Raw genomic sequence first — 13,804 nt, 5'->3', positions numbered from 1 at the left:
TATTATTATTTGCATTTATATATTACATACCTTCAGATCCTCCTTCACAGACAACTTCCACCAAACTGTCTTTTCTCAAAGGCTTACAAAAACATTTTATCTAGAGCAAGTAGACAGAGAAAAAATGAATTGAGTTCTCATTGCAACACATCTTCACGGTTAACAAACTATATACTAACTACAAAGAGAATTCTGTAAAAATAACTATTTTATCAACATATAAAATCTTTGTATCGCCTTGGTTTTCTTTTATAACTCTACCATATCTCCCAGGCGTAAACCAATATTCGTATGCAGATTTATTTGAAATTATAACATCATGCTTTTTTTTTACATTTAGTAGAGTTATCTCTCCTCGAATTTGAGGTATTCATTACTTTATCACCCACATCAGTATTAACCACGTCACTGTTAGCTATTCAAACATAATTTTGTGCTTCTGCCATTTTCTCGCCCATTCACTTATACACTTGAGTAAGAAATTAGGTTACTTGTTGAGGGGGTGAATCCCTACTCAAGCAGCAAACCCAATCCTTGTCAGAGTGAAGGTTCAAGCAAACCTCAAATTAACCTGTGTTCTACCCTCTGGTAGCTAGGCTCACAACAGTCAGCCTTTACTTATTTGCATTGTGTAAAGAATTTGTGCAACACTTCAAACAGTAATAATAATGTGAAAATACAACATAAGAAGAATCCCACACAAATTAGAAACATAGAGTACATTTTAATAAATAAATCAAGACCAAAAAAAAATACAATCCTGAATTGAGAAAGTAACAGCTCCAGCTCAGCAGCTGGATGAGTGACTAAAACATTGTATATGTCCAATAGACATTTGATTACTTGGTGTTGCAGCTTCCTTCTGCCCCGATGAAAAAAGACCGGAATTTGATGCACTTCAAATTCTCAGAGATCACAGCCCTTCTGATTGGACAGTGCCTTCATATCCACCTGACCAGACTTGGTATAAACACTAGTGGTTTGATAGTGGTTCTTCAGTGACCCTTTTATGTCAAGGAGAAGCTCTCACCAGTCGTCTTCAGGGCACTCTGGGTAGGAGGACATCCTCTGGAGCTGGGAACAGACTAGAACTATGAAGAAGGCTCCATTTGACCAACTCCATGACCAGACTCCAGGCCAAGCTTCAACAAGATATAGTGGCAGTGCCAGCCCCTCGAGATGGAAACCTAGCTCAGGACCACCATGCCCACGAACGAGGAAGAGGGCACTGGGAGCAGCCGAGCCATGCCCTTTGTCTGTCTTAGGATCCAGCGCAGGAGATTGGTCTGCACTTTTCTCCTACATCTCCAGTGCGAGAGAGAACTCGCTTGACCTTGTTTTGGACTACATATTTTGCTTGGGAAGGCTAAAAAAAAACTTAATTCTAGAACCGTTGACCTCATCCGTCTTGTCACTACCTTTCTAGGGTTATCCGCAGTTAAGCACTTCAAAGGGACACAGACGCTCAGCAAAAAGTGGGGCCTTCATCTGGGGTGATGCATATCTCCCACCACCTTGGCTGCTTGTTCCTATATTTTTTTTCTGGTCTTACCCATAATCTGGGTGTCAATTCTTTAGCAGGTTTTTCTCACTACAATAACAAGAATTACACACTAAAGATGTACAAACCAACCACTATGCTTGTCTGTTTTTTTTGTATTGTGCACCCTTTTACCATTCGATCACTATTGCCAACCAGGCTCTTCTGTGGGCAGTTGAAAGGGATTGTGTTGCAACTGCCTGGAGAATGCTCCCAAGAAAATGTGTCACTCGCCCTCTAGAGATTACTGGGGGCCGCTCCAGCCAATGGTATCTTCCCACTGGTGTCAATCACCCCCACTCACTATTGCCCATTGAATAACGAAAGGGACAGCCTTCCCTTTGGTGCCCCACCTATTCCCACTGGAAGGCGTCGCCCATTTGCATAATGGAGCCATAGAGGTGTAAAATTCACTGCTACTGACACAGCTTGAAGCAATGAATGGTATATGCATAGCTAATAACCTGTTGATACCAGGTGGGCCAGAAAAAACTGTGTTTCAAAAGAAAAGTGCGATCTTGGAGAGATACCGCCTTTATTTGGCTGACTCGTGCTTTGGCGTGCAAATTTTCAAGACAAAATGAGTGCTTTTCCGAGACATTTATAGCATATCACAAGGACATTTAGGGGGTTATTCTAACTTTGGAGGAGTGTTAATCCGTCCCAAAAGTGACGGTAAAGTGACAGATATACCACCAGCCGTATTACGAGTTCCATAGGATATAATGGACTCGTAATACGGCTGGTGGTAAATCCGTCACTTTTCCGTCACTTTTGGGACGGATTAACACCTCCTCCAAAGTTAGAATAACCCCCTAATTCTTTCAAAACACACTGAGACGTGGTGGGAAGGAAAGAGAGTATCTTGGTTGAAGCAAGCTCTCTCTTTTACATCTTAAAAAGGCATATTATATAGGTACAGACAGTTTTGTACCCTGTAAAGGAAAGAAGTCTTAATTTTGTAATTGCGTATGTTCCTGAAATAGAAAGGGTGTCAATGTGCTATAACGGGCTCGAGAAAGCTGAGAGCCATTGCCCAGGAATGCCTCTCTTGTATAACAGTTTTAAAATGCACCACACACTACCGACCATTTCAGTATTTTTGGGAAGAGTGGGCCTGAGCTTAAAACCTCCCCTTTAAGCTCTGATGCAAGAATTGTTTCACTTTTAGATCCCTCTTATATCAGAAGTACAAACCCCATCTCTTAGTTTCCTTGATTGGCGCCTACTTCCTCCGGAATAGCAATGACATTAAAATGTATTTATTCTGATTGTATTTTATAATGCGTGAAAGGAAAATGTAGGTTTGGTAAACACAGGACAATGTATTATTTATTTTCAACGTATTTGAAGGGCAATGAAACTTTGGTGAATGGAGGAACACATTAACTCTTGTGTGAGATCATTGGCCTGCAAAAGAAGGCTACTAATGAGCAAATATTCATAATAGTGATAATAATAATTAAAATACACAGCTATGTTGAAAACGCGAGTCATGCCTGTACTGTTGGGCTGACCAGAGAATTGGTTGGATATTTTCAATACAGAAAAGACAGTGTACTTATCCTAGCAACTGACTATTTTTCAGACTAACCAATTCACTTCACAAATGATCACCAAATGAAGCATTGCAAAAATTAAAGGCAGAACACAGAGAACAGCTCTGTCAATTCAAACATTGCAAAACCTGTGCGTTATAGTAACAGACAAAATGTAGATTTTTCACAGCCTGGTGGGCAGAAAATCTGGATTTTATTAATAACACAGAGGGTAAGACATGCACATCTCTTTTTATTGCTCTCAAACTGCAGCAAAAATAGAAGGAACTTAGAACTTTTGAACATTCCAATAAAGTGTTAAATCCAGCAACACATAGCCATCTTCCTTCTTAAAATGCTGCGAACAAGATAAATCCCAAAGCAGAAAACTAGAAATCTAAATACGAAAGCTCCTATCACTTCATTCCTATTTTCATTCTCTGAAGCCTTCTAATTCTGAAAGGAAACCAGAACAACATGTATTTATTCCATCAGGGTGGATATGACTGTGGTAAAATAATCGTAATATCAGTGCCATTACTGAAATCCAGATTTTCTGTCCAGTAGTAGGCTGTGAAAATCTACATTTTATGTCGGGACATGGAGGCTAACATTATGCAAGTTTTAAGTGCTGTTAAAACATTATCAATTGTATTCACAACAGATTTAAGATAGCAACTTCTGAACATGTTTTCATTTTACCAATCTGCAGCTCTTAAAATGTCTTGCAGGCCTCCACCCACAACAAATGCTTTTGATTCTGCTCCACCCCTAAGAGAATGAGCTCCAAACCTACTTCTATCCACACTTGCCTCGCTCATGACCTCTTTCACATATCCTGCCAAAGTTAGGGGTGAAACTGCTCAATGAGGCCACCTGTAGAAAGGCAGTAATTGTACAACATTGTTTCTCAAACACTCAGTTCTTCTTGCATACTCTTTCAGACATTTAAATATGCAAAGTATTTCAATCAACTCACAATACAGGTAGAAAATAGTCTTATATAAGGTTTTCATTCTCCTTTTACTATAGCAGCAAACTCCTTCTGGCTGGTAGGCCCTACTAGTAACATCCAGAGCCTTTACATCCGAAGTCAATCCAAAAGACACCAAACAAAGCAAAAGTATCAGTTTGTAAGAGACAAATTTCAGGGACAGGGCAGAGTTATCACCCAAGCTCACTAAGACCTGTAAAACCTGTTTAACATCCCACTAAGAAGACTACTTCACCGTGGTTGGATTCAAGTCTTGCATACTATGCATAATTCTTCTACTGAGTACATTCTGACTGACAGACACGCCATTTACTAAGCAGTGACCAGCTGCTGGATCTGACCTATAGACATTCACTGTTCTGTATGATAATAATTCAGTTAAGTCATTAATTACATGGACTATACCTGTTGAATCAGGATCATAAACCTGTTGTATACACCAACAAACCCATTTTTTCTTCCAGGCCAATCTATATTCTCTCCTGGTTCCTGATGCCCAGAATTCTGATATGAGTCTGAAAGCCTCTGCCCAAACACCTGCCATTTCCCAGTGTCTCCTGAAATCTTCCAAGCCATCAATTTGAGAAGTCCCTGTTCTAGCAGAGTGTGAAACTCTCCCTTCGTCCTACAATAACCTCTTTAAATGTCAGTATCAGGACAGGATAATCTATTGCCATTTCCATCATTATTGGGAACCAAGCTTGTGACCTCCAGACTGAAGTTACCACCACCACAGTTTTCCTGCATCTCCGTATTCACAAGAGTACTTTTGGTAGCATATCAAATGCAGGGAAAGCATAAAGAGCTAAACCCATCCAGTCTTGCAGAAAAGCATCTATTCCCCAATCCTCTGGGTCCGGTCTCCAACTGAAAACTTTGTCAGTTGCGCATTCAGTCTGTCTGCAAAGAAATGTACACCAAAAGGACCCCATCTCTCCCAAATGCTCAGAAATTCCTGCCTGTTTAGCCTCCAGTTGCTCGAATCTTTGAACTTCCCCAAAAAACAGTTTGCTACACCATTGTTTAGACTAGGAATGAGTTCTGCCACAACAGAAATTCCCTTGCTCGAACAGTATTCCCAAAAGTTTTGCCAAATCTGCTAGACCCTTTGAATATTATCCACCCATCTTGTTGACTTACCTCACAGCTGACACATTGTCCATACAAAGCATTACAAAACATTTCATCATACAATGGGTATAAAAACTAATTCCCAATGAACCTGCCAACAATTCTCAACAGTTTATGTGTAACCTCTTCTTTTGAACTGTCCCATGTCTACCCGTGGATGAATTCCCACAACTAGCTCCCCATCCTTCTTAACTCGCATCTGACTCTATCACTACATCTGGCTCCTCCCTGAAAATTGCCCTACCATTCTATGCCCCCACGTTCTTGAGGCACCACTCTAACTCATTTTCCGATTCTTCATCAAATGATATCATCTGGGAGTAGACAGACAGAAAAAAACAGCTTTATTTGGCTGACACGCAGCCATAAAAGAATACAGTAATTACAAAGCTAATATCAATCAAAATAAGATAAAACTAACTATAAAAACACATATTAACATCAAATCATTAAAATCAAGACATATAAATAAAACAACTAACAGCAAAAAGAACAGTCTAGTTAGAGCACTGGCCCACAACATCAAGAATAATCTAAATACATGCTTTTAATTACTCAGAACACATAGTTTCTAGAGCGTACCGCCGCTCACAGAAACAAGCTTACGCAATGGCAAGTTTCCTCATCGCCTAATTCCAGTAGACAGCAATAAGCCTGAGTACAATGTCGCAAATTTCTGAGTCTGAAAGTCCTTAGTATAAAACTTGCAATAGCCACAAAAAAAGAAAATGGATCATGGACTGGTTAGCGGAGTTATTGCATGGGCATATTCTGGAAGTGAGCTTAGTCTGGAAGCACAATGGAAAGCATAAATAATACTACATTATGCCCGCCCTAAAACGGAACAGCAAAACTCGATCCCAAATCCTGGTGATGTTCCATAAATAATTTGTAGCAGGAACCTCAGAAAAACATTGCAGATAACTTGCAACAGTCACTTTCTTTCCCTCCTCCCTTAATCTCTATGTTTGCGCGCACCCAAGCAATAAGGCACAGGCTTGCTTTCTGCCAGGTAGGGAGCCAGGTGTCATAACAGAAAAAATATCTTTAAAACCAATTTCTTCCAGGGACTTTTTCACAAAAGCCAACCAGGATTAGGGTACGACGGGCACCCCTTCCTCGTTGGGAGGCCAGCCCCAGCTGGGCCTCTGCCGTCTTCCTTGCCCAGCAGCGCAGGTCCTCCCACCGTTTGCGGCAGTGGGTACTCTGCCTGTCAAAGACCCCCAGGGTCCGCACCTCCTTGGCGATGGCACGCCAAATACCCTTTTTCTGATGTGCGCTGACCTGCAGAAAAAAACCCAGCAGAAAAGGCATTAGTCATACCGTCCTGAGTGTTATACTCATGGCCCACCATATCCCCCCCACCCCCTTACGCACATACATTGACCACCATAAATGCAGCACTCTGCACAGGACCCCTCACACGAGGCTTACACACAGAGCAATCGATACATTAATGCCCCACGCATCATGCTCACAGTGTACTCACCTGTTTGTCTGGAGGACCATAGAGTAAAGGGTACTGGGGTATGACCCCATCCACCAGTCTCTCCAACTCCTCCGAAGTGAAGGCAGGGGCCCTTAACCCAGACACTCGAGCCATTGTCGCTTCCAGACACAGGTCACAGCAGCACTTGCAGTGTAGGTCCTCTCCTGTTGAAGGTCAGGTAGCAAGTGAGTGAACAGATAGAAAATGGCGGTCACGTCCGCGGCGGTGCATACCGTCACCGCTGGCATACATCGCCATTGGCTACTGGGACCCATAAGCTCCAATGATAACCAATGCGGTGTTGCATGGCGGTCATCGAGTGCTGACCGCAACGGCGCACAATGCCAGCGGAATGACCTCATTTCCACTTGTCCCGCCTCACAGGTCAGGCAGCCGCCATTTCAGGGGGGCACAGTCCATGGCACCTAACTGCGTCACAGCAGACATTGGCACATCAACTGACTTACAAGTTCACATACTGTTTCTGTAAAGCAAAACTTGCAAATTAATCTGAGAAAATGTTTGAATATGACCTTCTGCTCACTGTTTTTCACCCTAGAGTTCAACCACTGAGAATGAATAGGAGATGGAGACATCCCCCGTGTTCAGACCCCTGGTGGACCTGGCGACAATGGAGGACAGGCACATTATCCTAACCTACAGACTTGATAGGGCTACAATCCAAGAACTGTGTGCCCAATTGGAGCCAGACCTGATTTCAGCTATCTGCCACCCCACATATATCCCCCCTCTAGTGCAGGTCCTGTCAGTGCTCCATTTCCTGGCAAGTGGTTTCTTCCAAGCGACAATGGCCATGGCATCAGGGATGTCACAGCCTATGTTCTCAAACCTACTAGCCAGAGTGTTGTCTACCCTGATGAAACACATGCGCAGCTACATCGTTTTCCCCCAGGTGGAGGATTTGGCCACAGAGAAGGCTGACTTCTATGCACTGGGACATTTCCCCAACATCATTCGTGCCATTGATGGTACACATATTGCATTTGTCCCCCCCTGGAGAAATGAACAGGTGTTCAGAAATAGAAAAAGCTTTCACTCTCTGAATGTGCAGATAGTGTGTTTGGCGGACCAGTACATCTCCCATGTCAATGCTGAGTATCTTGGGTCTGTGCATGATGCCTATATCCTGAGGAATAGCAGCATCCCATATGTGATATCTCAACTCCAAGTGGCTAGTTGAAAATCAAATCTTAAATCATCTACAAGCGGGCTTCAGAGAAAAAATTAGCACATTAGATCAGATATTTCGTTTTACTTCTATTAAATGGAAAGTTGTCGATGTTGACTTAGGCCACCTATATGTAGCATTTGTAGACCTAAAATCGGCCTTTGATCTAGTACCCCGCCACAAACTGTGGGAAGTTCTGTCTAAAATAGGAGTCCCGTGCTCTATTTTAAATATTATCAGGGATCTTTACACTGGCAACTATGGTAGAATTAGATGGGGCCCACAAGGAGAATTAACAGAAAAATTCCTTACTGCCCGAGGTGTAAGACAAGGTTGTGTTCTTGCCCCTACCTTATTCCTTCTCTTCATAAACGCATGCATCCCTTATCTTATGGAGTGCTCTAACGACTCGCCTAAAATAGGAGGGCAGAAGATCCCCTGCCTTCTTTTTGCCGATGACACCCTGCTGGTATCTCAAACAGCCACAGGCCTTTCAACCCTGCTTTCAAGATTCATTGACTATTGCAATGATTATGGGCTTGAAATTAACCAATTAAAAACCAAGTGCATGGTGTTTGGCGATAGGAAAGGCAGAATGAGACGACCTATTTATTTAGAGGGTGCCGCGCTGGAAAGAGTCAGCGACTTTGATTATTTAGGCCTGAAATTAGAAGACTCGCATAAGTGGCAGCGCCACATCCAGAAGGCAACTTTACGATTGCAACAGCGAGCGAGTGGCATTGCAAGATTTGCAGCTAGATCTCCTAGCTTTGCCATGACGCCCGCAGTAGAAATTTATAAACTACAAGCAAGAGGGGGAGCAATTTATGGAGCTGAACTGTGGGGCCACTGTTGCCTAGATGATTTGATAAAAGTGGAGAACTCTTTTTTAAGGTCACTGCTAAGAGTTCCTTCCAGTACCCCACTGCTCCCAATACGCATGGACCTAAATCTCCCTTCTATCAGCCAGATTGTTGCACTCAAGCCCCTGTTGTACTGGATTCGCTTATGGTCAACAGATTCTCTCGTCCATTACAGATGTGCGCTAGTTAACTTGATGGCCAACAACACTAGCTCCAAAATCAAGTGGTGTGCATATGTAGAAAGGACCCTCTCGCTTCTTGGTTTGAGGTCCTATTGGAAGGAACCATTATCTATCCCTAAGAACGCAACCCAGACACTAAAGGATGCTTTCTGGCTCCACGCTCAACTTTCCCAATTGTCCGTTGTCTCGCCATCATCCATGACGGGAAACTTTCTATATTTTAAATGCCATTATGAATTTGCTCAATATATGGATATAGTATCTTCTCCGTTTGCTCGTTCATTATACATCAGATTCAGGGTGGGCTCCCTTCCTTTGCGTTCCCTCACATATAAATGGTCTAATTTTAGTTGTTCTTCTAAGATGTGTCCGATGGGCTGTGCCAGAGAAGAATCAGTAACTCATATTCTCTTCCAATGCCCCGCATACTCCAAACAAAGAGCCCGTTGGATTATTCCTCTGTGCAGAAATAAGGGTTTTAAAAACTGCTCGCTAGCTTTGAGAATTTTTAAATCTGATTCATCGGTTTTAGTGGTTTGTTGTTTGTCAAAATATTTAGATTCAATCTGGCGTATCAGACTGAACACGCTTAAAAAAGCAGAGGGAAATTTAACAATGAATGTGGCAAGCAACAATTGATGGACTTATCATTGTATGCACATATTACTTTTTATTGGTTCAGACGTATTCCCTACCTGTTGTTTTTATCTCGTTTTGTTCTTAGATACTTTTTAAATAGAAACGTCCTTTTTATCTGATATGGGCCAGGCTTGTATTTTATTCTTTTACCCACAATGTGTTTTTACGTATAACTATAAGGTGCGATTTTCCAGTAGGGAACTGCTTATGTGTAAATATTTCTCTCTTCTTTTTTTCTCTCCTTTTTAATCTTTTATGACTTAAATTGTTTATCATGTAGCTTGCCGTTCCTTTTTTATGTGATGTGCTTTTATGGTATTTATATTTACCGAAATAAAGCTAATGATGATGATGATATCTCAACTCCAGAGGCACAGGGTGTGGCTAATAGGTGAGCCCATGGTCCCCACCCAGTGTATGTTGGTATATGGGTGTGGGGTTGGCCCTAAGGGTGAGTGTCTGGCTAACAGGTATCCCTCGATATTTGCAGGTGACTCTGTTTACCCCAACCTCTCATGGCTACTGACACCAGTGAAGAATGCCAGGACAAGGGCAGAGGAACGTTACAATGAGGCACATGGGCGAACAAGGAGGATCACTGAGCAAACCTTTAGCCTCCTGAAGGCCAGATTCCGGTGCCTCCATCTGACAGGGAGATCCCTGTACTACTCACCCAAGAAGGTGTGCCAGATCATCGTTGCATGTTGCATGTTGCACAACCTGGCCTTGAGATGCCAGGTGCCTTTTCTGCAGGAGGATGAGCCTGGGGATGGTCGTGTGGCAGCGGTGGAGCCTGTGGACAGTGACGAAGAGGAAGCAGAGGAAGAGGATGCGGACAACAGAACTACACTAATTCAATAGTACTTCCAGTGACACACAGGTAAGACACTGTAACTTCACCTTCCATTGCAGTTTTGTGTTGGACATTGAACATGAAGCCTGATTTTCCTATTTCTATGGCCACTTACTGTACCATTTGGCATCTCTATTTTCAGATATCTGTGCCCCACTCTGGCTCCTGGTGTGTTTACTGATGCCCACTACAGGTCATACCTATGTAAATATTATGGTACATTTGAATTGCACTGTTTACAGTTTGAGATAATACATATTTCGAATAATTGAAAGACCCCACACTTGTAATAGTTCCAAGGGTGTTTATTTCAGTGCTGAAAAGTAAATAGGGATGTGCAATGGGCTGGGTTGATGATGGAGGAAAGTACAGGATAGAGTTCAGTCTATTTGTATCACAAGTGCATTGTCCAAGGGGCCATAGCAAATGGAGCAATGGCAGTTCAAGGTGGACAAGGTGACAGAGTGGGACACAAGGGTTACAATCAGAAGGATCTTATTTCCTGGTGGGGATCTTGGCAATGTTCTCTGGCTTCTGCCTGGATCGCAGGGACTGTTTGGGGGTGGTTTTCCATCTGCAGGGGGTGGGTGCTGGTAGCCTGTTGTTCCTGTGGCGGGGCCTCCTGTCCACTAGCGTTGGCGGAGGTGGAGGGCTGTTCTTCGGTGTGGCTAGTGTCAGGGGCCTGTTGGTGTGCCACTGCCTCCCTCATAGTGTTGGCCATGTCTGCCAGCACCCCTGCAATGGTGACCAGGGTGGTGTGGATGTCCCTCAGGTCCTTCCTGATCCCCAAGTATTGTCCCACCTGCAGCCCCTGGGCCTCCTGCAACTTGGCCAGTATCTGGACCATGGTCTCCAGGGAATGGTGGTATGCTCCCAGGATGTTGGCGAGTGCCTCGTGGAGAGTCGGTTCCCTGGGTCTGCCCTCCAACTGTCGCACAGCAGTCCTCCCAGCTTCCCTGTTGTCCTGTGCCTCTGTCCCCTGAACCGTGTGCCCACTGCCACTGACCTCAGGTCCCTGATCGTCCTGTGTTTGTGGGGTTGCCTGGGGTCCCTGTAGTCCACTGCTGATTGACGTGTCCTGGGGACAGAGGTATGGGCCCGCTGGGTGGGTGCTGTGGAGGTGTTTCCTGAGGGTGGAGGCTCTGTGGTGGGTTGGGAGTGTGCCTGGGTAACCGACTGTCCAGAGGTCCCTGATGGGCCAGGTTGGTCATCGTGATCCAGGCGTGCAGAGCTGCTGTCATCACTGTGGGCCTCTTCTGGGGGGGGACTGGATGTGGCTGGCACCTCCTCTCTGGTGACGTTGAGTGGGGGTCCTGTGGGGATGTAAATGCAGTGTTATTTTTCTGCGTGTGCCATCTTGTACATGGGTAATCCCTCTCGGGTTGTTATTACCAAGGCAGCTTTGGCTTGTGTAAGTTGTGATTCGGTTGGCTAAGTGATTGTCACTAGTATGCATGCTGTGATGATGGAGGTCTGTGATGAGGGTCTATGCATTGGTGTTGCATGCAGGGCTTGATTTTGGGATGGGTGGGTTGTGATGGTGGGGTATAAGTGAGGTGATGGTGGTGAGGGTAGGGGTAGGTGTTTGTGATGGAATGCAGGTAGGGTGGGGGATAAAGTAGTTTAGATTTGACTTACTAGAGTCCAGTCCTCCTGCTACTACTGCCAGGCACTCAGAATCCATGATCGCCAAGACTTGCTCCTCCCATGTTGTTATTTATGGGGAGGAGGTGGGGGTCCACCGCCAGTCCTCTGTACAGCTATCTGGTGTCTTGCAACCACGGAACACACCTTCCCCCGTAGGTTGTTCCACCTCCTCCTGATGTCATCCCTTGTTCTGGGGTGCTGTCCCTGACCCTGTCCACGACTCTCCGCCATAGCTCCATCTCCTTGCAATGGACGTCAGCTGCACCTGTGATCCGAATAGATGTGGCTCTACCCGGATGATTTCCTCCACCATGACCCTTAGCTCCTCCTCAGAGAACCTGGGGTGTCTTTGTTCCATGGGTGTAGTGTGAGGGTGTGTTGGGTGATGTGTTGGGGTGTCTGTTGTGAGGTGCGTGGATGGTGGATGGGTGATGGTGTTTTGTGGCTCAGATTCAGTGGGTGCTCCTGGCTTGTCTCTCTTTCATGTGCCAAAATCTTTGGGTCGTAAAGGGTTGTGGGTAGTGTGTTTTATAGTGTTGTGGGTGTGGTGTGTGTATGTGTGTCAGGTGTGTGTATTTTGAATTGTCCAATGTGGTGTCATTTTTTTTAGTGTGTGTGTTATTTGAGCGCTGCGCTATGTACCGCCAATGGTTTACCACGGTTGAATGACCGCCACGGTGATTCGTGGGTCATGATGCTGTGGGCGTATTTCTGTTGACGTAACGGTGTGGGTTTTGGTACCGCCATTTTATCACTGACCTTTGGGCTGGCGGACTTGTGTGGGTGTCTGTATAGTGGCAGATTTCTATGTGTGGGTCATAATACCGTAGCGGTAGACAGTCGCGGTACGTTGGCGGCAGTCAGCATGGCGGTAAGCGGCACTTACCACCAATGTTGTAATGAGGGCCTATATCTCTTGTTAATGATGCCTCTTCCATGCATAAAATAAACAACCACAGAAGAGGGAGGCAAGAACTCAAATATGTCATACCTAATTCCATGGGGCAAATAAAATGAGATGTCGATGCAGGGGATGATGTTACTTTTCTCAAAAAAGGTTTTCTTCCCTTGAAGGGTTAGTGAGTCACCTATACCCCAAATTCCAGCCCTGTACATTGTTATAGGTACTCACTGGGTGGAATATATCTGCAGCAGCAGTGCAAGTACCCTACCTTTGGGGATGGTGAACTAAGGAGGCAGCCTACTGCTGTGGAGAACTTAACCCTATTCTGTACAATATGAGGAGGCCACATTCCATTAGATCAAAATATAACCCTCCAAATAAGGAAAAATGCAGGTGCTGGACAAAGTATTCGAGCCTACTATTATTGAGGACAACATAGCTCATTTCACCCCACAAGACATGATAAATGATGTAGAAAAATTAGTTGTCAAATCAAGATTTGCCATAAATTGCACAAATGAATTAAATCAAAAAGGAATAAAGCTTTTGAAGTGTAAGCTATAAAAACCGCGTCATCCGCATAAAGTAATGCGGGAAGAGGAACACTCCTTATCATTGGGACATCAGATGAACACCTAGTGATCTCCAAACTGAGATCATTTATATTTAAAATAAATAAGAGTGGAGCCAACACACATCCTTGGTGCACTCCATGCTCAATATTAATGATGTCAGACACTTCCCCCTTCTTACCAACATGTCCCGCACCTTCATGCCTGTATGCAAACACACCAGTAAGTGTACCATTGCAGGATCCATGCCCAGCTTAATAAGC

The sequence above is a fragment of the Pleurodeles waltl genome, chromosome 4_1 (genome assembly GCF_031143425.1).
Source record: "Pleurodeles waltl isolate 20211129_DDA chromosome 4_1, aPleWal1.hap1.20221129, whole genome shotgun sequence".
In the NCBI taxonomy this organism is placed as follows: Eukaryota; Metazoa; Chordata; class Amphibia; order Caudata; family Salamandridae; genus Pleurodeles; species Pleurodeles waltl.
The sequence above is the reverse complement of the archived record's forward strand: the minus strand, read 5'-3'. Positions refer to the sequence as shown.